This window comes from Rhipicephalus microplus, chromosome 3 (assembly GCF_043290135.1).
Source record: "Rhipicephalus microplus isolate Deutch F79 chromosome 3, USDA_Rmic, whole genome shotgun sequence".
Classification (NCBI taxonomy): Eukaryota; Metazoa; Arthropoda; class Arachnida; order Ixodida; family Ixodidae; genus Rhipicephalus; species Rhipicephalus microplus.
The window spans coordinates 243,769,586-243,786,483 of NC_134702.1; the positions used below are offsets into that span (position 1 = coordinate 243,769,586).

At 46.0% G+C, this 16,898-nt stretch overlaps 1 protein-coding gene across 5 annotated transcripts in view; it reads right to left on the minus strand.

Annotated features, from left to right (window-relative positions):
* Positions 1–16,898, minus strand: part of LOC119162457 (uncharacterized) — a 202,953-nt gene that overhangs the window by 124,253 nt on the left and 61,802 nt on the right. The window lies entirely within an intron of this gene.

Here is a 16,898-nt window from a genome sequence, read left to right on the forward strand (position 1 = left end):
TAGTTATCAATACCTCACATTACACATCAATAAGAGCAAAAATATTGACTATATCTTCTGATTGAAGTCTGATGAAAGTGGTTTACGCTTATCGGTTCAGACATGTGGTGAAATATTATAAATTAGGCATTTATACGTATTTCACAGGACTTCACTACTGTTTGTCAGTAAAAGAGGTCGTGTTGAAGAAATTACGAGCTTCTGTGCCCACGACAAAGCCTCTCATATATCTCTTCTTTATTGCAACACTGATCTTTGATACTAATGATGGCACTGGCACTCTTCGTTTTATAACCAATACTCAACATCCTCTGTAGCAACACAGTGGCGCCTGTCGTCTTCTACACAAATTTCTACAGGCCGTATACTAATTCTTCTTCACTCTCGTTCTTCTTCAGTCTCCCCTCCGTCAGTGTAGCGCAGTGAGAATTACTCATGCATTCCCGTATGGGCAAGTTATGGAGGACAACAACAACAAGAGAGAAGGCAGGGAGGTTAACCAGGTACATGCCCGGTTTGCTACCCTACGCTGGGGAAACGGAAAGAGGGAATATATAAGTGAGAAAGATAAGAGGAAAGAAAGAGAAAAAATTGTCATTGAATGGACTGACGCAAACGCAGCAGTGGCACTATACAAAAGTGATAGGCGTTCACATAGGCATGTGGTCCTTAAAAAGCGCACGACGGCTTTTACTGCCTTTTGAGCCGTTGAAGTAGGAGGACGGTGCTCCAGCAGCATCTGCACAGACAGTGGCCGATCGTCTAATTGTCACAATGCGTCAGAAAGCTTTTGTCTCTCAGAGACAAATTAAAGACAACAGCATGGCCGATGATCGATGTCTTCTTCGGTGGCACAGACGTTGTATTCTGCACTCTCAGTCAATTCAATGAGGGTTTTATATGCTCTAGTGAAGGCAACCCCCCACCAAAGCTGACAAAGAAGCCAAGCTTCACGACGACGAAGTCTGGATGAAGGTCCAAGCTCGAGACGAGGGTTAATTCGGTGGAGTCTCGTAAGGTTGGGATGTTCCACTCTAGCAGACACAGACTACGCACCATGTGACGAAAGCTGCCTAGCAGCGTCTGTTCTTGACAAAGGATTTCGAAAGGTGTGTTCTTCTTGGTGTAATGTATGAACCGCCTTGTCTGCGGAATCATCGCGACTGATCCCACAATCACCAGGTAGACACTGAAAATTGACCTCGTGGCCTGTTCCTGTGACGTGGTGAAGAAGCTTTACAGCCTCGTACGTTAAGTGTTTGTGGCAATTTCGTCGAAGGACTGACTGCATGATCTGTAAGGCCGGTTTCAAGTCGAAAAACACAGCCCATTTACTCGGTTTCTGGGATGTGATGTACACTGGGGTGTCTCGCAAAGCCGCAAGTTCTGCCGCCGTAGACGTAGTGGTGTGTGACCGCTTTATTCGCAGGGTGATTCCTCTAGCTGGTATTACCACCACACCGCCAGAGCTAGACGCTGTGGTTGAACCATCTGTGCATGAGTGCACGTGGTTATTGAACATTTCGTACAAGAGGTGCAAGTTCAATTGTTTTAGGGCTGACAAAGACAAATTTGATTGCTTCTGTATTCCTGGAATTGTAAGATGTACTTGTGGAAGGTACAGACACAATGGAAAATGCAAGTTCTTAGCAGGCGTAAAATTTCACGTAAATGATTCACGATGCGCACAGACAATTGCACTAAGTTTCGCGCGGGGCCTCTCAATAGCGAGGCTCGCCAAGTGGTGGGAAGGGTTTCTAGCATCATTCCTGAGGTACGTACGCATAGTTCCAGAGATGATGTGCGTCATGATCGTGTTGTCCTGAGCAATGGCAATGGTTTCAACCGTCGATGCACAGCGGGGTAAACCAAGACGTATCCTAAGAGCATAGGCTCGAATGTTTTGGAGTGTGCGCAGGTTAGTTTTGCACGTGTTACGTATGACAGGTAGGCTGTACCACAGGAATTCAATAAATAATACCTTGTACAGCTGTAACATAAGCACGACAGACACTCCCCAATTTTTTCTCCGGCAAACAACCTAGACAAGTGACAAATGGCGTTCAGCCGTTTTTTCACGTAGTTTACATCTGGGGTGCAACACAGGCTTCGGTCTACTATGACTTCCAGGAAACCGTGATTCCGGCTGCATGACACCGATTCCCCGTTTATATGAAATAAGAGGACATTGGCTTTCTGGTGAACGCCATGACTGCACATAGTCACATCCACATCATGTAGTTCAAAGTATGTCACGTTTTTCTGTAGAGGTGCGACTTTGTCGGTGTCTACACGTGCGTAGACACCGACAAAGTCATGTATTGACAATGGCGGGATAGGCACCTCTGCCCGTCTACTAATCCTCAAAGTATCCAACATACACGAAATGAATAGTTCGTTCACTACGGGTGTTCCGGTAACCTACCTGACGTGCTCTACCTTAGCAACAGGTACAATAATTTCATGTTCCAGAAAGTCCCAACAGTAGAACTACCTGAACTGACACGATTTGTTGCGTCACACTTCTTTTTACACCACTCAGATACCTGCAGGACATGTGTACTTCGTGCGCGCATCCATCACAACTTAATAACCCTAGCGCGTTCACAATAACACATTCAAAAATTGGCAGCATATCCTCGGGGTGAACGATGTAGAGTTGGGCGAAGCATCCGTTGGTGTGTCTGTCTGTGTCACCGTCCGTGCAACCATCCGCCCGTTCGTGCGTGCGTCTGTTCGTGCGTTCGTCCCTGCGTTCGTCCGTGCATCGACCCCTGCGCCCGTCCATGCGTCCATCCATGCGTCCTTCCATGCATCTCTGTGTGTGTACGTCCATCCATCTAGTCAACACTCCAATTACCACCATATCGCATCTTTTGATCATATGTTCCGCATATAGGAGCACCGCCATCTAGCGGACATTCCAAGGACTAAACGAGAGGTGGCACACGCACACTTTCTTGCGGCTTGCGCTTCGTGTCTACTTCCCACCTATAACCGCCTCGTGTTCATGGTATATACTGGTTCACTGTATTCATGGCACTGCGGCTCAACGCTCGCTAAACCTGTCTAAAACCAAGGAGGTTACGCCCAGCGAGTATAACGTAGCAACCCTTTCTTGTCAGATAGTGCTCAATGTAATTGCCAATGGCTGCTATGGGGGAACGAGAGACAGAAGAATTCGGCGTTCAACAACACACAGGAGAAATCTCCCACCTTGCAGGTCAAAGCGTAACACACGTCACGTACTACGACGAGGGACGAACGGGTGCCGCTTTGGGGAGCTTCGCCCCTAAAACTAAATTCATTGCTCAACAAGGTTACGCAAAGAACACTAGTGATCTACTACCTAGTTATTCACTGAACGGGACATGCTTCCAAAAGGCATAACTTTGCCGCAAAGGCGAAGCAATGCACGCGATAGCAACAAATTGGAAGGTTACGCGCAGAATGCCAAGCAGAACGATGTGCCTCGCGTTTCGCACGCACAAATGGCGCACGAAACGTACGCCTAAGTATAGAGGAATGCGAATACGCGTCTCAGTTGTTATTTCGCTGTGTCTGAAAAGCATGCCCTTTTCGCAAACGGAGACTGTACAACGATTCCCGTGACCATTGTGCGCCCGGTAACTACAGCATAATTGTTCCAGTGAAAGCCCAACGCCAGCCAACACGAACGATCCTCCCCACCCTGAGAAAAGAGCTTGCGAGTGGGCGTCGACCTTCCTCCTCTCCGCGGGCCAAAGTTCGTATGGGAGATGAAAGTACGCGCAGCTGCGCCATTACCATGTGGGGACGCGCGCTTATTGTGCCATTGCTTATAATGCTGAAAACACGAACGTTCCCCCCCCTCCTCCTCCGTAGATGCCCGTCAACAGCGGTAAGAGGTAGGTGTTCATTTATTCCGTTTTTAAAGACGATAATCTTTCTTGGTGATCTTCGACTCAAAACTTTTTATCTGTCTGTCCGTCTTTCTGTGTCTAAATTCGTCTGTTTGTTCACTCGTAATGACCCCGGGTACTTGAAACGGCCGACCCCATCCAGAGCGCTCACCAATGTGGCTCAAGATTTAGCGGATTCGTCAATTAAAAAGCAATTATTGCGCATGTCTGGGGCACCATAACAATACGTATATATTCTGCATGTGCGTCTTTTACTAGAAAAGGGCATACATAAGTAATTTTAAAGGCCATATTGCTTATCACGTTGCGCTGACTATGCAATACTTGCACAAAAAGGCGAGTGTTTCGAACGCTTGCTTAGACGGCACGGTGGTTGCACCTACCCGTCGGCTTGCGTTCTACACCTTATCACCTCCGAGACGGGCGCGCACACCCGTCTCAAGCCACGCACTTCGTTTTACAAGAAAACTGAGATAGCGCTCATGTCTCACGTGTGACATGACTTGATGCGGTCGCGCTCGTGTCCTTCGTGTTTTTCAGGTCTCTGTGTCGTCGTTCTTTTCTCGCGCTATAACTATCACCATGTCATATCAACTAGCCTAAGCTGCCACACTTGATGCGCTCGTGCGCCTCCACTGTAACGCAGAGCCTCCAGAATACCATTCACCATTTTTTTGCGCAGAATACCAACTAAATTTTTGGTTCACTCTTTCCACACGCAAGACTATCGTCATTCGACGACATTTGCAGATTAACATGCTGATATGGGGACACTTTTTTTATACAAACCTACATGTTCAACACAATAAAAAACGAGATAAATCAGCACCCAGGCACTCTGTCCGCGTTACAATAACCAAAAGGCGCAAACACTTCTTTCTAATCAGTCCTCTGCCCCTAGCCTCTCATTATGACAATGATATTTCTCCCTAACAATGCTTTTAGTGTATGAAGTGCTTTGCCGCTTCAAGCACAGTCGTACCACCCTGATAAGTGGTCCCGAGTGTCGTGCAGTTCCCCCCTTTTTTTTTATTCTTTCTTGGGAACCTTCGACGCAAAAATTTTGGTCTGTTTGTCGTGTGTCTGTACATTTGTGTGTTTTTCCACCCTTAACGGTACACTAAACCGCATCGAAGTGACCAAACGATGCTCCAAATGGCCGACCCCATCCGTAGCCCACCAATATTGCTCAATGTTCAGCGTTCATACTTGTGCGATTGTCAATTAAGAAGCAGTTCAATTAAGAAGCAATTAAGAAGCAGTGCATATTTGAGGCATCATAACAACACGTCAATTTTATTTATGTGTATTTTTCAGCAGAAAAGGCATGCATAGGTCATTTTAAAGATCATAGTCGTTATAATGCTGCATTGGTCATGCAACGCTTGCACAAAACCGCAAGCGCTAAGACGACATGGTGGTGGCCCTTACTCATCATCGCCTTGCGTTCTTCACCTTATCACCTCAGAGATGGGCCCGCCTGGCGCACGCCCCGTTTTCCAGGATAACTGCCATATAGCGCTCATGTCTCACTTGTGACGTGACTTGATGCGCTCGTTCGCCTCCGCTGCAAACTCGAGGCACTCTAACGCAGCACCTCCAGAATATCATTCACCAATTTTCTTGCTCAGAACATCAAATAAACGTTTTGTTCACTCTCTCCAGGCGCAAGGCTATCGTCTTTCGACGACATTTGCGGTGTAACAAGCAGACACGGGGCCAAGTTTTTTTCTTCTTTTTTTCCTTCACTGACAGGAGCCAATGCATATAATGAATATTGATGGCGGTGCCACAATTACCGGCTCTTTGGTATCTTCCGATGCCACCACATGAGTGCAAACAATGACTTAGTAATAGCCGTACTATTCGCCCCGAGCAGCAAATAGTACGGCTATATTGCGTGGCAAGCATTTGTAGAGCTGTCGGACACGTAAGTACGAGTGAGCTTCTTGCATTTTTATTCAAGAATAGGCCACAGTTTGCCCTAACAACACTTACACACGACTTTATTTACATGTTGCATGAAGGCAAGCACTCCACTCGTTTTCTTTCTTGTCGAGGCAGAAACCACGAAGTAAACTTTCCATGCTTTTGTGCGCATGTTTATTATGTCTACGAACGCACGCAAGGCACCATCTCTAACTCAATAATGTATATTATGTGCACAGTGTGCGTACCGCATCGCTTAAGTGCGCTGAACAAGAGGGTCGTCTGTTGTCACCGCAATAAAAGGGATGCGCAGCGGCGAGCCAGTTTTGTTGACTTGCAAATGTGCGTTAACCTTGCATTTACACACTGGCAGTGTACTATCGGCATTAAATTAAACGGGAACAGCGAAGCACGTGTTTCAAGCCTTAGAAACAGTATAGTGTTGGCCAGCCAGCCATCAACATTGACAGGCGTGCACATCCGGTTTGGCAGCACTGCGCGATCCACCTAGAGTGCGTTATCTCCATTTCAGCTCTAGTGTTCGTATGGTTACATTGGCGGAAATCGTGGGCGTGCCGAGCACTCTTGACCGTATCACTCGCAATTCCTTGATTTTACTGTAGCGTCGCAGTGCAATTAGTGTCTTGGTAAGTTAAAAAAGTATATAATCAGTTTGCGATTGATTTTCAAACGATTGTCGTATCTCGTTCACCAGCGCTGCTTTACCTACACGCTTCTTTCAGAGAACGACCCGAAAACGCTTCATTTTAACTGGAAATGCCGAGTGTTTCTTCGAAGGAGAGCGCACAAATTGTTTCGCTTTATTGGAACGAAGTGAAACAGCGCGAAATTGCAAACGTTATGAACATAACTTTGCCTACTATAATTATAAACTGCCAGGCATTCCGTGATGATTGACTCCGTGATGACAAACCGTGCTACAAAAATCGCCTTCGGCTGCAGTAGTTTTACCTCTGTATTTTTTTTTATTTTGTTCCTTTCAAATTACAATACTATACTTGAAACACAAGCAGAAATATTGCAATATAGAGGGATTACGCAGTGCTGCCACACCGGATGTGCGGGCCTGTCTGTGTCCATGACTGGTGGACGGCGCGCACTACGCCATTGATAAGGCTTGTGCCACGCGCTCCGCTGTTCGCGTTCCATTTGATGCCGATAGTACACATGGTGAACTACAGGCCGACAATTTGGTGACCGGAAGGGGTAATCTGTGTCCGTAGGTGTTCTCCCTCTCACTATATACCATAATGTAACGCATTGGTTCCTCGCGCACCCACGAGCGGCGGCACAAGTGCCATCGGCCATGCTCCGAGTGTCCTGTTTCAATCCGCGAGTACGGTCCATTTACTTGAATGACGGTGGCGGCGACGGGAAAAGCCAACCGATACTTTGCAAACAATTGCTATCGCAATAAAAAGAAAAAGACAACGCGGCTCATCTCAAGCGCCTGCTCTGACAGGGACGAAGCGAGAAAAAAAAATTGCCCGCAGCTTCCCTCGGGGGAACACTGAGGAGGATGCGGAGCATATAATTGGTTAACGGGGTGTTAAAGTGCGACTTACTTGGGTCGATGGCTAAATTGGTTAACGTGGTTGTGAAATGGGGTGTTAAATTGCGACTTACTTGGGTCGATGGCTAAATTGGTTAACGTGGTTGTAGGAGGGGGTGTTAAATGAGTGAACACGTACACACGTATGCGAAAGGGCGGCGCTGGTCGAAGGGACGTCGATCATTGTGTTTGTGGATTCGTTGGAATTCATTTCACCGCGACCTTGGACGTCGACGCGCCGTACAAACCAACCAACGAGCGGCAACTGAGCGAGCGAGCGCCGACCTTGAGTATATATATAGCGCGACGGCGCATGCACTTTCAGCTGTCGAATGTTCGAGAAGGGGGAGAAGCGCAACGGCGCATGCGCGCGCGTCAGCTGCCGATGTTCTCGAAGCGCGACGGCGCATGCGCGCGCGTCAGCTGCCGATGTTCTCGAAGCGTGACGGCGCATGCGCGCTACATTATACAGCTAGCGAATGTTCGTGAAGAGGAGAAGCGCACGCGTTGTGTAGAGGAGGAAGGGTGCACAGATGGTGGAAGAGTGAAGCGCGCGCGGTGTGTAGAGGAGGAAGGGATGCACAGATGGTGGAAGAAGGAGGAGGAAGCTTGCGGACGGCGCCGCACTACAAGCCTCGAGTATTAGATGCTGCGCATCTAAAATACCCTTCGACTTGATGTTCGACCTTCAGAGGGCGCCACCGGGGCAGCATAGCCGAATCGAACGAAGACATCACACGTGCATGTGACCACGGAGATTAAAAAAAAGCAATAAAGCTTGAAACGTGAGAAAAGAGACTGTGGGTCACAGACTGGCAACAAATTGAAGAACCAATTGTAGCCTCGACGGCGGTTTCAAATTTAGCAGTGGTAGCGCGTGGAACTAAAGAGGGCACTCAAGAGGTTGCACTGTGCAAGCAACAAGCGGTAAACAAAATATACCGCTCTTTTAGGTAGAAAAAAAGCAAATGGCCGTCCTTTTTACTTTCAACGGGGTGCGTATGCGTATACGTGGGCGCCTCTGCTGGTTCTTTATTTCGTGTCTCTCCTTTGTAAACAGAAGTGAAGAAAGAGACCAGCTCAGGTCGCGGGACCTACTTCCAGCCGCGGCGGCCGCAATTTGATGGAAGTTATTATGCTTAACGCCCCTGTGTTCAGATTTAGGGGCACGTTAAAAAATCCCAGGAAGTCGAACTTTCTCAAGCCCTCTACTATGGCGTGTCTCATATGATATGGTGCTTTTCGGACGTCAACCCCAAACAAATATTAACTTTTGAGAGACCAGGACTCTTGTAGGGCTACGGGTGTCTTGTTATTTTTTCACCCACTTGTTTTAAGCGCGTCAATGCGCCCAGAAACCCCCAAAGTGCTCTTCAGAACACAGTACCTGTGCGTACAAAGGCTACGTGGAACTGAAAGGCATTCGTCGGCTGCTGGCATCAGTAAAAACAATTCACGAGTGAGTACGGGGAATCTTATTATTTATTGACAGGAAACCGGCAATCACGTCTCAATCCCAAAAGTAAATCTATCTTGTTAGAACCATTATTGAAAGTTCACGAACGGCACGTCTTTGTCTTCAGAGGCAAAGCAATTAGAAAATCGTGTCTCGTTTGTATGAGTTATCATGACAAAGCTGTCGTAAAGATCAGCAATAGGTGTTTCAGTGAAACCTTCAAATTACAGCTCCTGCTTTCGTCGAGCACGGCTTAACACCCCCACTTTTTATTTCATTAGGACAAAGTGCAGTTAAGCTGAGGACACAACGAGGTGGGGTTTTCGCAAAAAAATAATAGCGGATTGGATTTCGAAAGAAGTGCAAGCATTCGACAACGTGCCGTATCTGTGCAAATGTCCGTTATAAACAGAACACTGACAGAGGTAACAAGGCCTCAGAGTGAGATTACTGACAAAAGATGTCAAATATGCGCGCATTGGCGTAAAGAATCTACCTGTCATTGCCGTGAATTTTGCACAATTCGGTGCCTTCAGCGGTATGACAGTTCTTACGGCAACACTCAGCAGTACTGCGAGTATTCGTACAGCGATTGCAGGGACTTTCAGAAGTGAATAAAAAAGGCTAGAAAGGAAACTGAACGCCGATGATCCCGCCGACTATCGGATAAAATCAACTGCGCATATGCGCGTCAGCTGCCCCCGTCGAACGCCAGTGCTGCATATTTTCCGCTTAATCACCGTCACCGGTAAGGTAATACATAGTTGAAGTCGCATGGTACCAAAAAGTACTACCACAACGCGAAATTCAAATTTCACCCGTAAATTGTGTGAAAAAGGGCACTTTTTGCGAAGAAGGTGGCTCTCTTTGATTTAACTTTTCAGCTTACTATGGTGCCTGTAGCAAAATTTTTCGCATCTCCGAGGGCAGATTTGAACGGAGCCACTATTGTTCTTCTTAAGTTGGTGATTTCATCACCCCCCATCGGCAATCAGTGGAACTTGAGACTTTTCTAGGCATGACGCCATATTCACAATTTCTTGACAGCGGTCATGTGACTCACTACTGCTTTAGCAGTGGCGCTGGTGAAGGGCTGGCTGCAAAACTATGACGGCCATGTCGCAAACTTTCCTGTTGCCAAAAAAAGCAATGAAAGAAACATAGCTGTCAAGACTTGCACACTAAGACTTTGACAACGACGTGTGTTCTGCTTGCAATTCGTTGCTATCTGTTTAAAACATTGCTGCTATTACGCTACAAAACGTATATATAAAATATGAAGTTTTTGAATTGAACACAGAATACTTCTTATTTGTTTCAGTGTATTTTATTTTCGCCGGAGAATCAATGCTACGTGGCAGTGGCAGTGAAATAGGAAGTCCATTCAGCCAGCAATATTTGGGACCACTGTTCTTTTCGAGTCCACGCAACACTAACATTTGGAGAAGAGAAACTGTACCTTTGACAGTGCAACGAAAATAATAGTAGCTGTGGCGTTGTGAATAAACTTATCCGACTTAAAGATGGACTGCTAAAACTATCTTTACTGCGTTATGCTTATATGGCGGCTCCATTGGTGTCAGATCCGAGTGGACGCAGTGCTCGCCCACAGGTTTGTGGGAGTTCGTTCACCGCTGTTGCGGAGTAGTATTTGCACGGATGGCTGCCTAGCGTTGCTGTATATATTTCCGCTGCCGCTAGGTGACCGAGAGACCTTAACAGGCAACAAAACACGCGAAGCAAGTAAGCTTCCCTTGTTGATTGATAATCGTGAGTGTAGCAGTATACATGTAAACTAGGAACACCATCAGTCACAGAGTTGAACAAAACATACAAAAAACGGTAATAGCCCTTTGTTTAATGAAATAACCAGCTAAAATTGTGAAACTTTCTCTCGTTCAGACAACAATATTTACGCTGGGTGGCCCTTGCACAGTACTTGGTAACGTGCTACCCTTGTCTTTTTTCATCAAACATGCCCTCATAAAGTGCAGCGTCAGTAAGATTAGCCTGAGTCGCACTGCTATATTTTGGACAAATAGGCCATCACTCTAAGAACTAAGAGAGTGCCCGGCGCTCTCTTTGTGAGAATATACTTTCTTGTCCCATATTTCACTCCCTTTTACAGAGTAAATCATCTCTTGTTGAGGCAGAGTACAGTGATTCCCCCAGAACGGATCAAAGCACTACCCCTCAAGAGAGTAACATAAAGCTGCTCAAAGCAGAGTAGCATGACTCCACCAAAGAAATTGATTGATTGATATGTGGAGTTTAACTTCCCAAAACCACCATATTATTATGATAGACGCCGTAGCGGAGTGCACCAGAAATTGTGACCACCTGGGGTTTTGTAACGTGCACCCATATCTGAGCACACGGGCCTACACCATTTCCGCCTCCATCGGAAATGCAGCCCCCGAAACCGCGATTTGATCTAGTGACCTGCGGGTCAGCAGCAGAGTACCTTAGCACTAGACCATCGTGGCGGGGAATCCCCACCAAAAAGAGTAGCAGTAAAACTCACAAAAATATAGCATAAATTGGGCTGAAATTGGGTTTTTCAGTTGTTTTTGACGAATTTCCACGCACTTGGATGGTTATAATGGCTAAATACAAGCGCTAGAAAAAAAAGAGAAGGTAAAAAAAAGCAGGGAGTAGGACTCGAACCTTCCACCTCTAGATGCACTATACATTGAAAGCCTGACACGGTAACCATTATAACACACTGAAATGCGGTACACGGGGTGAAAATTTTATTGTTATAGGTAATGTTTGTGATCTTTGCATTTTGTTGTTTAGAAGTGTATATTTCAGTGTCTCCACAGATGACCCTACACCCCTGGACCCTTGTTTCACAACGATTCTCAAGTACTACAAAGAAAATAGGCAGCTGTATCCCCGTCCTCATAGCAAGCTCAGCGCTGTGGAGGCAACAAGCGCTAAGAAGAATACAGACTAACGCTCACATAAATCTGCACACTCTTGACCTGATCTACCCCACGGCGTACAGATATGCCCGTGGTGTGGAGCCAACTCGACACTCTTTCACATCACGTGGGAGTGTGCAGTGCACGACGAAGAATACGACTCCAATGGCACATGGGAAGAATGGAAGGCGCTGCTGTCTAGCCCAGCCCGGGTGGATCAGCTGCGACCGATCCACAGAGCTGAACGGATGGCTCGCGCCAGTGGGGCCCTGAAATAGGGGAACCACCCTGCCGGACAGACTTCGCTCTTCACCCTGTATATTCCTCGGGGCACTGGAGTTCTAGGCTGTCTGGATTATCTACATAATGAAGTTTTCTGCTACTACTACTTCTACTGCATTGGTATGCCCGAGTCTCTTTATCAAAACCAGCCAGACAGTAGGTAACATGTTTAGTACATTTGTTTGTGCTTCAGGACATCATAATGTCTGTCCGACACGTTTTTTACAGAAGAAAAAAAATATTAGCGCGAACGATTATATGAACGGCATTTCCACTGACTCGCTAAGTGAATGGCCATTTCTGCGTAAGATACTACGCACTCTGAAGTGTACGTTAAACATTTTAGTTTTCTTTTTCAGCCCCTGGGACATATTTTCGGCAAATTTCTTCACATGCTTATTCCTGTTCTACCGCTAAAGCCACAACAACTGTAGCCATATCGTACGTTAAGCTTACGACAACATCCCCGTCTGTGATGGGCGTAGCGAAAAATAGGAGTAATAATATAAGGAGACTACCACAGCCGTTCGCGTTGAATTTCTATCGTGACCGACTGAATAAGACGGTATTGGCATAGTTCACTACGCAGATCCAAGGCTAAAATCGTAGATATTAAGTGTTCCAAGTGCCTTCCAGTGTGATGAACTTCACAGGCAGGCGCTGAAAACACTGTTCTTTTTGTTAATCTTCTTTAACGCCTCAACAAGCAAATGCAGCACGTTTTACTGCGTATATGTGTGCTTAATAAGTGGTGCTAATCAATCGCGGTGGGCCGAGGCATATGAGTGTAATAATAATCTAGAGTATAACTACGTTTTTTTTTCTGTCATGCCTGAAGAGTATCCTCTTGAGTCAAGGCTATAGTGATTGGTCTAATATATTAGACATCAGATACTTCATCACTACAATGATCCCAGCATGTTTTCTTCCTAAAAAGCAGTTGTCCAATATTTTGGACATATACTAGTGCCCTCAATAAAGTTTTGTCGAAATTGCGCTAGGAGATCTCGAAGCAAAGAAGAAAACGTAGTAGCGTTCAATAAAACAGCGTTCTAGAACATTCACCGAGGAATGTTAAAGCGAACTTTTTGTAGTTTTTAATATTTGTTAAATTTTGAACAATAACTTGAAGTTATTCCAGAATTTGTCACAGTTTTCTTCAGTAGCATTGCTCTGTGTTGCTTCAGGCCCTCTACTTAACGCTTTGATTAAGTTTCAGCGTCATATTAGTTCGACATCACGCCATAACAAAGGCACAGGCATCCCGGAAATAATAAGCTTCACTTTTTATCATCGTCATCTACACACCCAGTTGTGAAAGTTTCAGGAAACTTTGTAGACCAAAATCCAACCCGAAAGTCAGGAGAATATGGACATTTCACTCTCTCGAAGATAGGTAGAGTAAAAAGCAGTTTCACTCTCTCATTTCATACAGATTGCACAAGAATTTCACTATATCTCATGTTTTTCTAAAGTAGAAGAACACCCTCAACAGCAGCTTCGCCTTTGTACTCCTGCGATACCATCCGCAGTTTTCGAGTGCTGCAGAGGCTCATGGCGTTGAATTAAAAAAGGTCGCATGCTGTTGTGCAAGCGATCTCTGCATACAGCATTGCTCTGGATGCTGTGTTTCATATTGCCACGTTCCTGTCACAAGCTTTGTTATCGCCCAGTTACACTACGCTTACTGCGAACCGCACCTACGATGTTCGAGAAGCTTCAAGGCTGTATTAGATCGTTTTGTAAAGATTACGCCCACTTTGTGCACATTACAGATTTTTCTAGAAACTACGTCGTCGCTAGCGATGACGCTAGAATATTTGATGGTAAGGGTATAAATGCCGACGCGCTTCGCCGCTTGTCAGTTAATCGACGGCCAACGCTCTGTTCGCCGCTATCAGAGCCAGTGTCTCGCTGTTATCTGACTTTACTTTTGCTTGGCCACAAGTTCGGCTCGAATAAACAGTTAAATTTTCAACCTGAAGTCTGCTCCCTTCGTCAACGTCACGACGCCGTGACAATATCTCTCTGTTTGTGCCTGCGCTTATATTTTTACGACCCATTCCAACCAAGTGAATCAGCTTCCAGTTGTGCTAAGCACGTATGTCCAGGGAGAGTACTTGTTACAGGATCATGTTGAGAAGGTAACTTAGTTTACGTTTCAAAAGAGGTAAAAAGCTTGTAGTGACAGGCACTCCAATTGAGTAACAGTTGGCGAATGATGAAATCCTTGGCCTCAGTCACACATTACAGCTAGTGAACATTCTTTTGAAAGTTGTTACGGATGACGAATTCATAGCATGAGCTACCCTTGCCCTTGATCGCCCACTGTTGATCAGCTGACACACGAGGTAAAGAATGCCTGTAATTGCTCCCAAGAGCACTCATTTGTGAAAAAAAGAATTATGCACAAGTGGACAGGAATCGCACTACACTGCACATTACATTTGCACATACAGTAGGGACATATGGAACGCTTGCAAATCTAGACAGCTAAGAAGTTCTGGCGCTCACAGTCGCTGTGTCGGGAAAATAGGCAGTGAGTAAACGTTTGAGTCAAACCTGTAAAACAAAACTTCCCACGATAGTTATTCTTAAAGGGGCCCTGCAACACTTTTTGAGCTTGGTCAGAAAAAGCTGCCGATCGGTAGTAGCGAATCGCGACAACACGCGAGCCAAACAATGCATTCACAATAAATTATCAAATTCATCTACAAATTGTTTTCTCTCCACTCGATTGATTGATATGTGGGGTTTAATGTCCCAAAACCACCATATGATTATGAGAGACGCCGTAGTGGAGGGCTCCGGAAATTTCGACCACCTGGGGTTCTTTAACGTGCACCCGAATCTGAGCACACGGGCCTACAACATTTCCGCCTCCATCGGAAATGCAGCCGCCGCAGCCGGGATTCGAACACGCGCCCTGCGGGTCAGCAGCCGAGAACCTTAGTCACTAGACCACCGCGGCGGGGCAATTTTCTCTCCACTCGACAAATCACGTAATATACCCAAAAATAACATGTAGCAAGCCCATCTACCAGTCATTGGCTGATTTGAACATGGTGCGCTCACTCGTTACAGAGATCGCCGCGGAAGGCCGCTTCTTGTCCACGCGTGCGCGCACATTGCGCGCACGATCACACTGAGAAAGTCGCACGCTCAAATAAAAAAAAAGAAAAAAATGCTCAAGGTCACGGTGCTTGCGTGAAGTTTATCTGTGGCTGTCATTCCTCCCTGCTTAGCTTCCAGTGCTTTCATCGGGACGAGAGAAAAAAAAAGATTGCGATTGCAGCGCGTGACAAATCTTTGAAACTCCGCTCGTACTGGACGAATTCTAAAAAAAATTTCGCAGCGTTTAATTCATGAGGCAATAAGTTGTTCCACTGAATTCATCCAATGGTTACTTGAAAAAGCGCTACTGGGCCCCTTAAAAGTAAGGGCCATTTCCTACTCTTGAAATATTTGCACGTCAGACTGAGTTGTGTTTAGTTGTATCTATTACCTTCAGTGTTTGATTTTGCGAAGCGTGGACCACAGTTACAGTTCACATATACTGCGAAACGCTCGTTAGAGTAAAAAGTACGATAAACATTGATGACGTCACAAATTTTCATCCGGAATCGTCCTCCTTCATGACAACGCGCATCCTTGCGCCACAGTCAGAGCCAATGGGAAGATTCAAGATTTTGCATGGGAACACTGATTACCCGCCTTACAGTCCTTACCCAGCACTATGTGACTATTTGGTCTTCTTTCCATTCAAACTGTGGCTCGCGGTGCAATGATTCAAAGACAGTGAGAAAAAAAAAGATCACCATTCGCAACAGGTGCAATTTCTAGATGGTGATCTTTTATGTGGAGCGACTGAAGAAACTCTAGCAGTAGTTGGTTTTCATATAGTTGACGATTGAAGAGGAGAGATGGTGCTTTTCTAATAAGAAATTCACACCATATCCATGCACTGCATAATGATGAATGGGGTGAAGCGTCCGTCCGTGTGTGACAGACAGACAGACAGACAGACAGACAGACAGACAGACAGACAGACGGACGGACGGACGGACGAACGGACGGACAGACAGACAGACAGACAGACAGACAGACAGACAGACAGACAGACAGACAGACAGACGGACGGACGGACGGACGGACGGATGGACTTTTTTCACAGTCTCTCGAGCCACGTAATATTAAGGGTGTTTTAAAAGCTTGCAAAAGAAGCAAAAAAACTTCCGGTGCGCTCTGTTGAAGACCTCAAAATATTAAAAACCACAAAGTTACCTTTTAAGATTCAGCTTATCCCGGGAAAGCCATGTGCGCCACAAATAGATTGTGTATTTTGAAAATGGAGCCACTTTAGCAGCATTATACAGCTAGCGAAGCCTCATTATTCAGATCTAAATCAAATATATAGGAGCATTATTTGGTAATGAACGAGTTTATAATGCAAGCCGACGGCTATAGAAATATTCGAAGCGGGTGGCTTGCTTCAACAGACCCCGCCATCTTGCTTTGCACAGCTTCCTAAAACCAACTTTTGTAGGAAGTTTCGCGAAGTATATTTCAGATGCAAGTTAGGGGCCACGCCCAAAGCTCCCTAAAACGCTCCAACCCATTTGCTGTCGCAACGCGTGGGGCGGAGCGGGGCCAAATTGTTTAGAGCGTGGGCGCCCAACATGCGCCCCTCGTGCCTTTTCGCTACCGATGACGAAAACACGTTGACGTTACCGAACTCTGAGGACCATCAACGGTACATGGTGTATATGAATTGCTCGCCGCTACCAAGTGCATCGATGTATCCTCTGTGGCCTAGTGGTATGCACCGC